At 40.9% G+C, this 17,731-nt stretch overlaps 1 protein-coding gene across 3 annotated transcripts in view; it reads right to left on the reverse strand.

The window, feature by feature from the left end:
• Positions 1-17,731, reverse strand: part of LOC126174995 (uncharacterized) — an 897,629-nt gene that overhangs the window by 437,501 nt on the left and 442,397 nt on the right. The window contains exon 1 of one of the 3 annotated variants that reach the window (XM_049921481.1): positions 5,795-5,926. The exons of the other annotated variants lie outside the window; for them this stretch is intronic. The gene's annotated coding sequence lies outside the window, so the exon portion shown is untranslated. Of the gene's footprint in view, positions 1-5,794; positions 5,927-17,731 lie in introns of those variants that run through there. 3 annotated transcript variants of the gene reach the window in all.

Here is a 17,731-nt window from a genome sequence, read left to right on the forward strand (position 1 = left end):
CGGTGAATGGCGAAATAGTTTTGGGGTTTATTAAAGGACATAATCTAAAAGTTTTGAGGCGTCCTAACAAATGGTTCAGCGTACACTTACTACTAGTCAGTGTCCATTACATGTTCTTACCTCCTTCAAACTGATGCCTGGGTGGATGCGAGTACGAACTGCGATTTTTTTTTTCCTGGGAGGAGGGGGGCAGCATTTCACCCCTCTACTTCCCCCTCCCCGCTCCCCTCTCTGGGTACACTCATGATATTAAATGAAAAACTCAACTAAATACCTCCTCCCAGTGCATCCTAACTGGGAGTCCCCTCCCTTTCCACTCCCAGTTCACTGGGATATGACTAAAAAGAAACGACAGTTCCGCAAGGGATCCATGCCCCTCCCTTACTATTTGTTGATAGGAAACTAGATTAGGCCACAGTCGTGGCGCTGAAAGGACTCTGTTCTTCGAATGACAGGAACGCTCGTCTTTACAGGTTCATAGCTTCCTTATTCCACAGATAGACTAAGTAGTTTCATAGTTGCGGGTTTGGGGAAACGTTACGTATAGAAAAAGGTTGGACGGTAACATCCTATTACCAGGTGAATTAAATTCACTGAAATGAATCGGATGAATGAAGAAGAAATCAGTTAACTGTAATTACATGAAATGATAGTATTTAAATTTGTTCAGAAAATGTGAACCCGCAATGTTACGGGACACAACTCAAGGTAACTCATGTTTCCTGCTTATGAGTTCCGAAAACTGCAATTACTAAACTTTCATTAATTTCGTACTCACTGATTTCATACCACCCATTTAATTATAGCAATTTTTTATTCGCTGGTTGCACATCGCTACGACGTATAAACCACTGGCTTCGTTCCTCTAGTGGTATTCTTCACGAAGGGAGAACATCTGTTTGTTTATTTGGAAACATAGGTGAAAAACATTGCAGATTTGCTCATTATAACCAGGAGAATACGGTGAAGAACCCGGTATGTCGCAAATTTTCAATCATAGCGACATATTCACGAATCCACTTAATCTGCGTAGGAAAAACGGCGCCACAGCTGATATAAGAAAAGCTGGAGATACTTCAATTGGTCAAGTACGGTGGGGATTGCGAAGTGAACTAAAAATAATTTTTGATTATGCTTGTGGAAAGCAATCTTTATGTCAGCGTTTGTGCACAGGAGTCGTGCGCATGGTTGCGAGGAGGATAATCTGGCAGGGCGGAACTGTAGTAAAATATTTCAGCTAGGAGAAGATTTTGAAACTAAATAGCATTAGCATGGCAACTAACGTGGCCTACCACTATTATAGTCGAGTTCTACACGTAGCCAGCTAAAAACTTACTTTTTTGTGATCATAGTTCTCGCTCGCTGTGCTGGATGGATACGGGCGAAACTCTAGTCTGCCGAGTACTGAGAGTACTGAAATGTTCACTGCGGCCAGGGCTATTGAGTGATGAAGGGTAGGCGGAGCCTGAAGGGGAGACAAGAGAGAGAGAGAGAGAGAGAGAGAGAGAGAGAGAGAAAGGAAAACAACGCGTCAATTTAAGGGGTGTGTACGTGCGCGCGCACGATGCTAAGGGTGGGAGGGAGAGAGAGAGAGTGACAACGGCGTGCATGCGCATGGCTGTGGAAGTGTGCTCCGATGGGGGGTGGGGATAATGCCGGTTGTGTCTTCAAAGATAGCGTTTTCTCCCAATTCTTTACAGTATCATACTGTTCGCAACGGTCCCGTACTGTAAAAACGTGATTCTCATTTTTGTAAAAACAAAGCTCGCACAGAAAATATCTAAGAACTACGAAAAGGAATACTTTCTGAGAGGTGAACTCAGATTTATTCTGTTATTCGACACTAACGTTGGATTTCAACCTGACTACCTAATATTAAATATTCCCTAACCGAATCAGATAGTGTTTTTCTACTTCTCCTGTAGTTTGTGTCCAGTACCGTCAATCGAATGCCGAACAGGTTAAATATAAACTCTTATCGAAGTTCATAATTTTTTTTCAACAATACGTCAGACCAGATAAGTTTGCATTATTCATAAAACGTTTCCGTAATAATAGATATTTTCGCATCACTTATTTTTGTAGTTGAGGACTAAGCTTCCTGTAACGAATTACAAAAAGTTACTGTCTTTGCTAGCTTTCTTTAACGCATCCTGATTGCCTACTACTGCTGTTTTGTGCACTTTCGTGTCATGTATTTGCCGCAATACGTTTGAAGTGGGGTATTACGGATTCAACACGAGCAGAAATATTAAGAATATATGCAAAATATTTAATATTGAAGTGTAAGTGGAAATTCCAACCTGTGCTAACGTGAAAAGAAAATTAGGATAAAGATATATAAAGGAAAACTAAGCCTCTAATTCGTTTACTCGTAACTAAGACAGTTACTGCTTTTAAGTAATGTAAAATCAGAAAATGAAGTATTGCAGTTAGCCCACGTTAACGTTTACTACATAAAAGAAGGTCGCATTTGGGTTAACAAGGATTTACTGGAAATGAGAGAATTCAAAATGGTTTTTTAAACTATTTTTTTAAGAAAAGTATAATTTTAATAGCCAAGGGATAATAATTTTAATAGCCAAGGGGTAAATGGCCACTCAGGCAGACGTATTAGGAAAGTACTTTCTACGCAACACTCATTCTTCGTCCTAACGATAAAAATGTTGACGGCTTCCCGAAAGAATGTTACTGACTGTCTAAGAAAGACGTCGCAGCGAGGAAACCCTAAATGCAAGCTGCGTAGCGCAAAAGTTATATGATAACCAGCTAAAAGCACGTACATATTTTTGAAGTGATTCGCAACTTTGTCGCCCTCACAGCTACTGCGTATACTGAATACAGGTTTGCGTGATTATTTTAAGATAATTTGCACCTGATGTTACAGAGTTCTTTGAAGACGGCCAATGGTTGAAACGGTAAGAAGTAGTTAAAAAAAATTGGTGTCATTAAATGACAACTGCGTTATAGAAGTGAAACTGCGACAACTGAATCACACGTTACTTTTATGCAACATGTTTCGTCCCTATCTGTCTTCGTGCCGCCTACATTCTAAAAGGAAAAACAGTTGGAATTTGAAAAAAATTAAATTAAATTATCAATAAAGCAAGTGAAGTGATATTATAGACCCATAAATGTAATAGATACATTACAACGTGGCTGTTACAATTTCTTACTGAATTAGAGTCACTTCTAATGCCCGTGTAGAGTAGACGTTTACGCTTTTCTGGCATGATACATAAATTTGTTGTTTAGTGTTCAAAGCAAATGCGGCAACGTACGAAAAACTCGCGTGTAGCCAATATTCTTCGTTTTATCTAAATATGCAATAATATTTCAATCTTCTTCTGCTGGCCATTTTCGCAGCAGCTATATATAAATTAAAATGATTCAAAAGAAAAACGCGTTTTGCATTCTGCACATAAAGTTTTTTTATCTTATCTTTCGCCTCCATTCCAAGGCGTCTTCAGTGGGTGTCCTAAAATACCACCCGATTTTTTTCGTTCACACGAACAGGTTATTGCCTCTACTTGCAGGTTGTAGATTTGAAACAGTTCGATGAGATTTTTGCAACGAAAAGGAGTACTTACAGATCAGTGTCTAATACATTATTCCTAAGAAAAACAGTTTTCTCTTTCGTGGCAAACTGGTTGACAGTTTGCACTTTTTCTTTTGTCACGGTTTTCAACGTTTAGCATTTTAACTGTCGCTTTTGTGTGGATAATGTCATGTGTTTCTGTAAGTGTTGCCATCTTTCTCAAGTTTTGCTTTCAACTGTTTTTCTGCGACTTAAAGTATGCTGATGGAAAAAGTTAGTTTATGTATGTCACGCGCGCGCCAACACTTATTTTACTACTTTATTCTTTCTCTATTTTATTTATTTTTTATCACATATTCTTCGAAGAAAAATTGGATTTTTTGATCAGCCATTGGGATTACTCTCTATTATATAAGTAATCAGTGTAAACAGCTAGTAGTTCGTCATATTCACTTGGTCATTTGGTAGTATCTTCCTTCCAGTTTTTGTTTTGTGTATATGAGAATTTTCTTGTAAGGTTAAGAGGTGTCTCATTTATTCTAACTATTTTCATGTCTTTTCATATCTCACGTAAATTCCAGTACTTTGGAAATAACCGACCATTTTTTTAGTATTAGTAACAAAATTTATTACGTAGATTGCTTTTACTCACCAAGAGAAATGATTTATAGAACAAGTATCCGATAAATCTAGCAGCAAAAAGATTCTAAATCATCTGCAGCGGCAACGGAAAAATAGGTCAAAATATAACAAACAGGAACATGAGAAAATTAAATAATGATCTTCCAGAACAGCTTAGTTACATATCCAACCACATAAAAAGTCTGAAAGGGAATGCCCCCTCTGGAGATAACAGTGATTCGCATCAAATTTACGGAAGTACAAAAGGGGCTGAAAGTTTGACACACATTGCAATAATTGTCTGGGAGATTTTACTCGTAGCTTAAGGCCAGAGCATGTAAAGTAAATATCTGCAGAACATGTCATTGTTTTACTGTGTACTATGCCGATGTATAAACCAGCAGTTCACAATTAGTTTTGTGCCTTGTCTGATGATTAGGCTGCGGTTCGGCGTTCAATACCGGAGTAACGGCGCACAAATTTCTGCTCGTAAAATACCATCTAAACCTGAACAATATTGTCGGATTCTAAATTGCTTCACAAAGGCAAATACAAGGGGAATTTAAAAAAAACAACAACATAGAAAGCATATGTAGATGAATACGAGGTATTGAAATCTAGGATTATCGTCGAGAGATACTGAAAAAAATCTGAGATGTTACAAGGGATACAAAGTTTAAGCAACTCTGTATTACTCCGCCTTTCTAATTCCACTACAGACCAAAGGAGTATACATTTGCAAGAATAATAGCAATATTAGCTTTTTATTATCGTCTCAGCACACAGCTGAACACATGAAAATTTTTATACACTTGTCGAACTATACAAGAAGAAACAATGTACCTGGTACGGCAACGCCAAACATATTTGGGATGAACAAATTTTAGAAACAAACATCTACAGTAGGAAACAGGTGGTCAATAGAAGTCTTACAGGCGATGGGTTTTCATCATTTAAAAAATAATAAAGTAATATACGTGAAGTCATCGAAGTACAACATGTACTGAAACTCGTTTACCGAGACCAGCTGTCTCATGTAATCATCAGTAACTAACATGCTGTACTCTACAAGACGTTTAGAGCATGAACAGGCCACCCGGCAATAAGTATATTTTAGAAGCCTAGAGGCATGGATATTTTTCTCTGTCAATACGTGAATGGAACAGGAAAGAAAATAGATAATATTGGTACGATGTACTATACATTGGCTTGCGGGATATATGCATAGAAATAGAGCTAGACTGTACAGACTCTCTTCCACGCCCACTCAGGCAGCTCAATTTGCTTCTTCATCTCATTACTCTAAATCTGCGATGAGAATCACAGGTACAAACTTTCTGTTCGCTGTGTATGAAATCACTTATCAATACTTCTTCTTAGTCAATAGCATAAATATAGTGTTTTGTATACGCATCAGCAGATGTTTTCACAGAGACTAATCCCACAGGGTCGGAAAATAAATGTTACGGGTGCTAAATGGCTAAAGGGAGCGCCGAAACAACAGGATGGACGTTCAGATGATTCGACCACGGCCTGCGTCAACCAGAGCATTTGCCGGATCGACGCCGCCCCGACGTGTGTTCCAGTAGTTCTACAATTCACCAGAAAAAGCACGCGCATTGTAGGCGAACCTACCTTGCTGTCTTCTCCTGTGCGGCGATCAGGCCAACGCAGTAAATAAACCGATGAACACATAGTGCTGTGTGACGTCCACTCGGCACAGGCACTTTCCTTTGGAGAGTATGAGGAGCGTCACAGGTGAAAACAACAGAGTCGAGAAGGTGATAAGAAGAGCTCCGCATCGAGCTGCTTTCCCTTATTAGCCACACTTTCACCGCCCTCCGAAAACAGTCAACAACCGCGAAACACGGCTTCCCGTACGACCGCATTGCGAGATCTACTCGCCGCTAGTTCTAGGCAGCTGCGCCGGAAACGACTCGCGCGTACTGGCACGGCTGTACTAGGCTACGCTACAACTGGTTTCTATAGAGCGAGCGCGCCTGCGACCGGTTCAAAGGGCTAGATTCTTTCCGCGTCTATTGAAGGCACACTGGCCGCTTTCCTAGTGGCCGATATTACCGTCCTAGCGGACACGTCCCTCGGTCAGTGAACGCAGTCGCTAGCCTCCTACGAGGGACAGCTCTAGTATTACTGACCCTGCTAGTAACGAGAAGAATCGACGTTACTGTACGTCGCGATCGAAAGTCACGTGGACCGAATTTATCAGGTGACTATATTTTAAGAGACAACTGGTGATGATCTCGCGTAGATCTCTATTTTCTTCTTACAGCATTGTGTAGTTCGAAACTTCCTACATCTTCAGTGTGATGTAGTCACAGTAAGCTACAGTGCAAATTTTTGTTTCGAAACTTGCGCTGAGACAAAACACTGGGCCAATGCTACGACTTTTAAAACTTCTTGCAGGTTAAAAGTGTGTGCCGGACTGGGGTCCGAAACTGGATTCTTCGCCTTTCGCGGGCAAAAGCTCTACAGAGTGAGCTATTTTTTCCGTCATTGTTCTCGGCATTTGGTCCGGGCGGACATCACACGACGCCCCTTCAAGTTAATCATGGAATACTTCACTCAGTGTTTATTACAGAGGGCAGCTTTCTCTCTGACCCAACACGTTGATCTACCGTGCTGGCACCTATGCACGATTCAGGACTCGTCTTCACAGCTTTACTCGTACTTCCGCCAGTACCTCACTCGTACTTTTCAAACTTCCTTCCTCCCAGGAGTGCTAGACCTGCAGGGTATGCAGGAAAACTGTGAAGCTTGGACGACAGGAGGTGAGGTACTGGCGGAAGTAAATCTGTGACGGCCTGTCGTGAGTCCTGCTTAAGTAGCTATGTCGGTGCAGCATTTATCCGCCAAAGCCAGAAGTTCCGGGTTCGTGTTCCGGTCTGGCACACAGCAAGTCTCATATCAGCCCACGCTGCGGTGCAGAGGGAAAATTCATACTGGCTACGAATTCGATCCATTGATTACGTGAGGGGTTTTCTTTAAAACTATAACTCCCTCACCTCTCCTGGTGAGATTTGTTGAGAGCTGAGGAGAGCCCTCACCCCCACTCCTAAACGTGAGGTTTACCCCGTAGTCGAATAAAAATAAATAAAATTTTTTTGTTTTAAGCATTGATTAAAACATTCTAATAAAATTATATATTATTTAGAAAGTGTTTTCGACACGTGAGTAAAAACACTTTATTTTAAACATGCCAACCCCGATTAGTATTCAGACGGACAGACAGGCAGAGGCAGACGTACAAGAAGTCTCCACAAAAATGGTATTAACCGTTAGGACGCATCCCTAGAAATTTGACATTTTACTGGCGTATTATAAACACTAAATGTCACAGAACCTTTTCTTACTTTGCAGATGAAAGAAAACATTGGTAGTACCCTTCTTTTGAACCGGATGATTACATAGCTTTTCAATCTCTTGATTTATATGATCAGTAAGTGAATTCTTGGCAGTGAACTTCAGCTTATTTTCCTTCCACAGACGATTAACTCCTTCCTCGCGCTTGTGTTTTGACTTGTCGGCACGTCGCTTAACACACGCACTGGAAAAGTTTTTATACAAATGCATGCTGAAACAATAACATCGGCTTTGTACGTGTTAGAGAATACCACGACTGTCTCACTAATTGACATGCAGTGATTTCAACCGGCACGGCAGGGAACTCGCCGAATGAAATCTGACACTTGCGCGGCACTTGTTTCAAATCGGGGAATCCATGACATTCACACATGTAAAGCATTCAGTTCAATCCAGAGAGGCGATAAGGATTGGTGAAAACTTTAATATTATCTATGCTTGTTATCCGTTACTATAACGTATAGTCTCTGATTTAAAAGTTGTCGTGAGATTTTCACTGCCTCCCCCCCCCCTCTTTAAGTGAGATTTGGTGTCGGACCGCTCCTTCCTCCGTTTCTGAACACCCGTAATTGAAGGAGGGCCCCTTACGAGATATATACAACAATTAAAAACTCAACTAGCATTTCGTCAAATGCTTCCGAATCTTAAAGTAGACCTATTTCCCCTTTCTTCAGAGGTTGTCTCTGTCTACATTACTGGACGGACGTCCATCATCCGTATTTGCCTAGTTGCTACGAAAACTATGATACACGAACTTCTTCGGTTTAAGTGACATGTGACGGTGAATTATCGGAAATCTTCCATTTTCAAGTGCTCATCTCTTATTTTAAGCGAAAGGAGTACACTCAAATATATTTAAGTAAAATTTGATATATAAATATTCGCACGAATTATTTTAGCACTAATAAAAGCCATTAATCTGTTACTAAACAGCACCCTGAGATACGAGCTACGATCACACATTTAAATGTAATAATCACTACAGATATGTAAACTATCAATTTACAACTAAGCATTCAGTTTGACATTAAGAAAGACTGACAAAGAGATCGTTAGAGAACGAACACAAGCTCGAATAGAACAAGGATAATGAAGGAGATCAATTGTGCGTCTTTCAAAGCAACCATACCAGCATTCTCCTTAATAGATTTAGGGAAACCACGGCAAATCTAAATCTTTATGACCGACAGAAATTTGAGCCCTGTGTCTACAGAATATCTCACCCCACTGCGCCATCTGTCTAGGCGAATTTGATAAAATTCGAATAATAGATCACTCATTAAACATAAAAAAACTTTTTAAGGGAACCAGGGAAAATAACGTAAGGCGAATAGCAGTTATTGTGCGTCATACAGAATTCAGTTCTTATAGAGTGTCAATTATAGACGGTCAATTGATCCCATTGAGCAAAATCGCTTTGTACCACAAAACAGCAGAAAATAAGTGAGAAGGTTGGTTGACATCATTTCTCACGTCCACTGAAGATGTTTAATTACTAGAACTAACGAAATGTCTTTCAAAGTTGTCCACTGAATTACGGACACATTTGTCAGTATTGGATAAGTACGAGGAATGGACGCTTAGCTTCGAAACTCTGGTGAGTTTGTAAAGTGAGTTAGCGAACTCAACTTTCTACGAAGCGTGGGATTCGAATTTCCGCCCGGTCATCTACCTTTAGATTTTCCATGGTTTCACTAGACAACTTCGTGCTAGTGTAGGCATGGTTCCTTAATATATGAAGCAGTTGATTTCTTGTCTCATCCTTGCCTATCCGATCCACTGCTGCTAGTGACCGCGTTGTCGACGGGGTGTTTTGCGATGTTCTTGCTGTGTTAAATCAGTCTGTAGACTACCGAGGGAGTGTAACTGTGTCGCTGTGGGAAAAAATAACTCGTTTTTACGTCAATTAGGCGAGGAAAGACACTACTGGAGTAGAGACCAAACCGTAATCCGTCAAGTAACCAGTGCAGATGGCTCGGTGGCTCTTAGTGGATGACTGATATTGAACTTAGAACTATATATTAATACCTTCAGCTGCTGACGGGCGTTGATATATATCAACGGGGACAGGTGAAAATGTGTGCCCCGAACGGGACTCGAACCCGGGATTTCCTGCTTACATGGCAGACGCTCTATCCCTCTTTTATTTCTTTTATTCCATATAGTTCGTTGCGTTTGGTCTGGGAGGACGTCACAAGCCATCCGTTCAAGTTGACTCAGCTTTTTTATTACAGAGAGTACACAGCCCTCTGACTGAACACGGCGAGCTAACGTGCCGGCTGTCGGACGTGTCCGAAAGAACAGACACCGTATCCATGTAAGTATATAGTTCTGGCAATACCGTCCATGGCCTCCTCCTTCTGTGCGGATGCACACATATTACCCGAACTCTTACGGTACTTGGTGAGAGTGTCTTCCACGAGAAATGAGTGTGTTGGGTAGGGACACTACGAATGTAGTGTGTGGACATATAAAGTGAGAATGCGGGTCTCGCGGGAGCCATGGGCGAGATAGTCCCTGCAGTCGCACTATCCTCTGTGCCCTCGGTGGCTCAGATGGATAGAGCATCTGCCATGTAAGAAGGAGATACGGGTTCGAGTCCCAGTCGGGGCAAACATTTTCACGTGTCCCCGTTGATATATATCAACGCCCGTCAGCAGCTGAAGGTATTAATATATAATTCTAATTTCGTTCTAGACGGCTGCAGGTCCGAAAGAACAGACACCATATCCATATAAGAATACTGAACTTTTTTTCACTTATCGAGTGTTACATAATAGGATTTTCCAGTATTGAACACAAACCACGGTGAAGTGGAAGAGAACTAAGACTTCAAAAATAATATTTCAAACCAAATGGACGAATTACGCACGGAAAATTAAGAGCTCGCATAATAGTATTCTTCAAGGTAGCTTAGGAAACGTGAAACACCTCGTAATTTAAATGCAACTCATTTGAAGAATCTCGAAAGCTCACATCGCACGCCACGCGAGCGTAAAATAGAAAGAATGTGTAAAAAGCGGCAGTAATCGTAGAAGCGACAGCAAAAGGCCTGTAACCACCGGAAATCTTTAGCGTTGTAAATACAAGGTGTTTATTTCTTACTTTCATGTAACGGAACAGACTGAATTGGTTTTTCAGATGTGCGACTTCCATATAGGTTTGTATTTTTCCGATTGCTGTGCTGTATTTTCAATTTTTTGTACTGGTGTTAAGAAATTAACTTTGTGGAATTCATCCACTAATTTTAGCACTAAGGACATTTCCCCTGCAGCCTAAAGAAGTTTGTCTCATGACGTTATTTGCACAAGGACATTTCCCCTGCAGCCTAAAGAAGTTTGTCTCATGACGTTATTTGCACCAGGAAAACACATTTACTTAACGCCAATCCAGTCATTAGTCGTCAGACGAACTTACAAGGTCGAGATATCTTTTTTTAAAAAAGAATTTGCGAGTATCACACAATTTACTGACGCACCACATCTTGTATTGCTGTTGTTGTTGTTGTTGTCTTTAGTCCTGAGACTGGTTTGATGCAGCTCTCCATGCTACTCTATCCTGTGCAAGCTTCTTCATCTCCCAGTACCTACTGCAACCTACATCCTTCTGAATCTGCTTAGTGTATTCATCTCTTGGTCTCCCCCTACGATTTTTACCCTCCACGCTGCCTTCCAATACTAAATTGGTGATCCCTTGATGCCTCAGAACATGTCCTACCAACCGATCCCTTCTTCTGGTCAAGTTGTGCCACAAACTTCTCTTCTCTCCAATCCTATTCAATACTTCCTCATTAGTCATGTGATCTACCCATCTAATCTTCAGCATTCTTCTGTAGCACCACATTTCAAAAGCTTCTATTATCTTCTTGTCCAAACTATTTACCGTCCATGTTTCACTTCCATACATGGCTACACTCCATACAAATACTTTCAGAAATGACTTCCTGACACTTAATTCTGTACTCGATGTTAACAAATTTCTCTTCTTCAGAAACGCTTTCCTTGCCATTCCCAATCTACATTTTATATCCTCTCTACTTCGACCATCATCAGTTATTTTGCTCCCCAAATAGCAAAACTCCTTTACTACTTTAAGTGTCTCATTTCCTAATCTAATACCCTCAGCATCACCCGACTTAATTCGACTACATTCCATTATCCTCGTTTTGCTTTTGTTGATGTTCATCTTATATCCTCCCTTCAAGACACCATCCATTCCGTTCAACTGCTCTTCCAGATCCTTTGCTGTCTCTGACAGAATTACAATGCCATCGGCGAACCTCAAAGTTTTAATTTCTTCTCCATGGATTTTAATACCTACTCCAAATTTTTCTTTTGTTTCCTTTACTGCTTGCTCAATATACAGATTGAATAACATTGGGGAGAGGCTACAACCCTGTCTCACTCCCTTCCCAACCACTGCTTCCCTCTCATGCCCCTCGACTCTTATAACTGCCATCTGGTTTCTGTACAAATTGTAAATAGCCTTTCGCTCCCTGTATTTTACCTCTGCCACCTTTAGAATTTGAAAGAGAGTATTCCAGTCAACGTTGTCAAAAGCTTTCTCTAAGTCTACAAATGCTAGAAATGTAGGTTTGCCTTTCCTTAATCTTTCTTCTAAGATAAGTCGTAAGGTCATTATTGCCTCACGTGTTCCAGTATTTCTACGGAATCCAAACTGATCTTCCCCGAGGTCGGCTTCTACTAGCTTTTCCATTCGTCTGTAAAGAATTCGTGTTAGTATTTTGCAGCTGTGGCTTATTAAACTGATTGTTCGGTAATTTTCACATCTGTCAACACCTGCTTTCTTTGGGATTGGAATGATTATATTCTTCTTGAAGTCTGAGGGTATTTTGCCTGTTTCATACATCTTGCTCACCAGATGGTAGAGTTTTGTCAGGACTGGCTCTCCCAAGGCTGTCAGTAGTTCTACTGGAATGTTGTCTACTCCGGGGGCCTTGTTTGGACTCAGGTCTTTCAGTGCTCTGTCAAACTCTTCACGCAGTATCGTATCCCCCATTTCAACTTCATCTACATCATCTTCCATTTCCATAATATTGTCCTCAAGTACATTGCCCTTGTATAGACCCTCTATATACTCCTTCCACCTTTCTGCTTTCCCTTCTTTGCTTAGAACTGGGTTTCCATCTGAGCTCTTGATATTCATACAAATGGTTCTCTTATCTCCAAAGGTCTCTTTATTTTTCCTGTAGGCAGTATCTATCTTACCCCTAGTGAGATAAGCGTCTACATCCTTACATTTGTCCTCTAGCCATCCCTGCTTAGCCATTCTGCACTTCCTGTCGATCTCATTTTTGAGACGTTTGTATTCCTTTTTGCCTGCTTCATTTACTGCATTTTTATATTTTCTCCTTTCATCAATTAAATTCAATATTTCTTCTGTTACCCAAGGATTTCTACTAGCCCTCGTCTTTTTACCTACTTGATCCTCTGCTGCCTTCACTACTTCATCCCTCAAAGCTACCCATTCTTCTTCTACTGTATTTCTTTCCCCCATTCCTGTCAATTGTTCCCTTATGCTCTCCCTGAAACTCTGTACAACCTCTGGTTCTTTCAGTTTATCCAGGTCCCATCTCCTTAAATTTCCACCTTTTTGCAGTTTCTTCAGTTTTAATCTACAGGTCATAACCAATAGATTGTGGTCAGAGACCACATCTGCCCCTGGAAATGTCTTACAATTTAAAACCTGGTTCCTAAATCTCTGTCTTACCATTATATAATCTATCTGAAACCTTTTAGTATCTCCAGGGTTCTTCCATGTATACAACCTTCTATCATGATTCTTAAACCAAGTGTTAGCTATGATTAAGTTGTGCTCTGTGCAAAATTCTACCAGGCGGCTACCTCTTTCATTTCTTAGCCCCAATCCATATTCACCTACTACGTTTCCTTCTCTCCATTTTCCTACACTCGAATTCCAGTCACCCATGACTATTAAATTTTCGTCTACCTTCACTATCTGAATAATTTCTTTTATATCATCATACATTTCTTCAATTTCTTCGTCATCTGCAGAGCTAGTTGGCATATAAACTTGTACTACTGTAGTAGGTGTGGGCTTCGTATCTATCTTGGCCACAATAATGCGTTCACTATGCTGTTTGTAGTAGCTTACCCGCATTCCTATTTTCCTATTCATTATTAAACCTACTCCTGCATTACCCCTATTTGACTTTGTGTTTATAACCCTGTAGTCACCTGACCAGAAGTCTTGTTCCTCCTGCCACCGAACTTCACTAATTCCCACTATATCTAACTTTAACCTATCCATTTCCCTTTTTAAATTTTCTAACCTACCTGCCCGATTAAGGGATCTGACATTCCACGCTCCGATCCGTAGAACGCCAGTTTTCTTTCTCCTGATAACGATATCCTCTTGAGTAGTCCCCGCCCGGAGATCCGAATGGGGGACTATTTTACCTCCGGAATATTTTACCCAAGAAGACGCCATCATCATTTAATCATACAGTAAAGCTGCATGCCCTCGGGAAAAATTACGGCCGTAGTTTCCCCTTGCTTTCAGCCGTTCGCAGTACCAGCACAGCAAGGCCGTTTTGGTTATTGTTACAAGGCCAGATCAGTCAATCATCCAGACTGTTGCCCCTGCAACTACTGAAAAGGCTGCTGCCCCTCTTCAGGAATCACACATTTGTCTGGCCTCTCAACAGATAACCCTCCGTTGTGGTTGTACCTACGGTACGGCTATCTGTATCGCTGAGGCACGCAAGCCTCCCCACCAACGGCAAGGTCCATGGTTCATGGGGGGGCTTGTATTGCTAACTTTTTGTATTTCACGTGAGCAATAATTATAACAATAAGGGAAATATCGAGATGCGAATTTCCAGTACAATAATTTGCGGACGAGTAAGTTGAAATCCTCCGACTGCCTTTTGAACGTCCCGTGTTTCAGTGCTATTTCTATATCAGTTCAAATATCCGTTCGACGATGAGGTCATTAGACGAGAAGCTGACGCTCAGCTTGAACATGTATGTCGAAAGAAAGCGACTATATCCCGTTAGATGGAATCCTCCCGGCATTCATTTTAAGCAATTTACGGAAACCAGGTGAAACTTATATCAGGATGCCTGGATTGGGATTTGAACTCAACTCCGCGCGAATCCGAATACTGTGCCTCAGACACTGTACCGCTTCGCTTGGTTTTGACGAATTAAAAAAGCAAAATCACGTGTGTTTCGATGTTTTCAACAGTTCAGAAAATATTGTGCGTTTTCCTGCGTTATTAATCCAGGGCATTAAGGATATGTTGAACATGTCGACAGTGTCAGACACTTTTAATTTTGGTTGCAATGTGCTTTACGAATATCGCCGTACCAAACTAATAAATATTTATAAAAGTTTTCTATGACTCAGAAGTAATGTTTCCTAATTATTTATTTATGGTTTTAGTGTTGTTATAATAAATAACAGCAAATGAGACGCTTCTAGAATTTCTGTATTAACGTATCGGAAACCAGAGCAGTTTAATTCCAAATTTCTGCGCAATACCATGATATGCGCGCGAGTCAAGTCAGCAACATACCTATTTCAGAAAAGCTTGATCATCAGCCAATGTGGATATACCAAAGGATGCGCCATGGCTTTCCACTCATTTAGTATTCTCAAAAATTCATGTGATGTTTAGTTCATAGTTTACACCGAGTTATATCGAATAAAATAAAATTTCTGTATCATTTTTTTCGTACTTGACCGCGAGCCGCATAAGAGAGTTGTATGTTCAAATTTAATTCCGTTTCTGGAAAAAGTGATCTAATCCAACGCAGTTCTGAGCGGGAGGAAACGTATCTTTTACTTATAATTGTGGCCTTAGAACTAGGAAATGCGAACTATACGAACGCAGATACACACAGTTTCTAGCTGAATGATTTAACATCCCGACGTCATCGAAAGTTCCTTGAAAGAATCAATCCGGTAGTCCTCTGAAGTGATTTAAAAACACCGCCTGAAACCTAAATCGGGAGAGCCGTTTAGGGCTTTGAAGCCAGTTTTTCGCGAATACAAGTCGATTGCAAATTTAGTCATCTCAGTGCCATACAGTAGCAACGCCAGTTATACAGACAAACCATTTACCGAGGTAGAGCTAGGCAGTAAACTCCTGGAAGAGTCACATGCAGATAATTAGCGTCTGAAATGAAATAAACGCTAAAAGTTTATTTCATTTAATTATAACGTAACCACAGATTTCTTTATATCTAAGAACCAAAATTCTTTATTGTCGAGATTATACAAGATTGGGAAGACTCATACTTCCATTATTTGAAAACCTTACTATTTGGTTGGCGCATAAGTTCGTAGCGTTTATGTGTTGCTTGTTGGTATAACGGTGGCTGTTGGTTTATTTATCGATTGTCACTTTTTATTTTTAGTTTACTGTTGCTATTTGAGTTGAAATATTGTCATTATGTCCTTTGGATGTAGTGAGTGGAGCTGTGGACGCTAGAAAATGGAGAGCCAAGTGGAGAAATCGGAACGTTTCAGACATATTCTTCTGTTTGAGTTCAATAGAGGAGTGACAGCTTGCGGAAGCACCCACAGACATTTGCGCCGTGTTTGGCGATAATGCCATTGGACAGAGCACGGCAGGAAAATGGTTTTCTTTTCTCGTTTTAAGGAAGATCTTTTTGAGATTAGTGACTCCCCGCGTTTAGGAAAACCTTTGGAGTTCAAACGCATTAACCAACAATGATCCACCTCAGTGTACTCGAGAACTGGTAAATGTCACGAACTGTGATCATTCCATCATCGTGCGGAAGTGTGGTAGGTTAAAAAGCGGGTGTATGGGTACCGCATGCTCTAAGCCAAAGTCACAAAAATCAGCGGGTGGTCAAACGTGCATCTCTGCTTGCTCGTCAGCAATGGACTAGTGAACAACACCGATCATTCCTATCCTGTGTCGTTACTGGTGGCGAGAAATGGTGTCTCAATGGTAATACAAGGAAAACAAAAGGAATGGCTGAGCCCAAACAAAGCAACAACTCCCTGTACAAAGACCTGTGAGCATCCACAAAAGTTAATGTTGCATGTCTGGTGGAACAACGACGGTGTGGTGTTCCACGAATTGCTTGCCCGAGGTGTAACCATCATTGCTGACATTTATTGTCAACAGCAGAGACGTCTTGCAGACGCAGTCCAAGAACAACGACCTCGAAGACTGCGTGAAGTGATGCTACTCCGTCCACGTTATTCTAGACACAAAAAACACTATACAGGAATTTGCTAGGGAAATCATTCAGCATCCACCTTATTCACCCGATCTTGCGCCCTCAGATTTTCACCTTTTCCGCTCTCTATCGAACAGCCTTCAAGGAACTTCCTTTCCAGATGGAAGTGCTGTCTGAACGTCGCTCGACAGCTTCTTCGTCTCAAAACTACGTGATTTCTACAGTCGAGGAATCGAAAAGTTACTCCAGCGTTGGCAGACTGTTGTAAACAGTGAAGCAGAATACTTTATTGAAGACTACAGTGTCTGTTATATGGATCTGCTGTGTTTATTTAACTCGCGGAAAAGAAGTTTCTAGCTAATGCACCAGCCCAATAAATAGTAATCTGAGTGTACATTATTCTGAGTGCAACGAAATAACACCAGCAATAAAAAATTATGTTCTTTTACATTCATAATATATCATAATAAGGAGAAAAGATATTAATAGTACCCTGACTAATGTCGACTGATTGACGCATACACTAAACACAAACATTTTAGGGTCAGGTCCGCTGCGGCTACATGAAGATAAAGTAGTAAAGAACTAAACGAACTTCAGCTTGTGGTCATATGTATTTTACTTATCGTCTGTTGTGGACGTCTTCTGCGGGCAGCCTACTTTATGTATAAATTTACTGCATTATTTGTTTTCTTGGTTTTGTTAGGCATATAGCATTTGTTAAACCTCTGTGACAGGAACCTTAAATATTGATGTGCAACTGGGATATACAACGGATTATACACTCCTGGAAATGGAAAAAAGAACACATTGACACCGGTGTGTCAGACCCACCATACTTGCTCCGGACACTGCGAGAGGGCTGTACAAGCAATGATCACACGCACGGCACAGCGGACACACCAGGAATCGCGGTGTTGGCCGTCGAATGGCGCTAGCTGCGCAGCATTTGTGCACCGCCGCCGTCAGTGTCAGCCAGTTTGCCGTGGCA

This window comes from Schistocerca cancellata, chromosome 3, assembly GCF_023864275.1.
Source record: "Schistocerca cancellata isolate TAMUIC-IGC-003103 chromosome 3, iqSchCanc2.1, whole genome shotgun sequence".
NCBI lineage: Eukaryota > Metazoa > Arthropoda > Insecta > Orthoptera > Acrididae > Schistocerca > Schistocerca cancellata.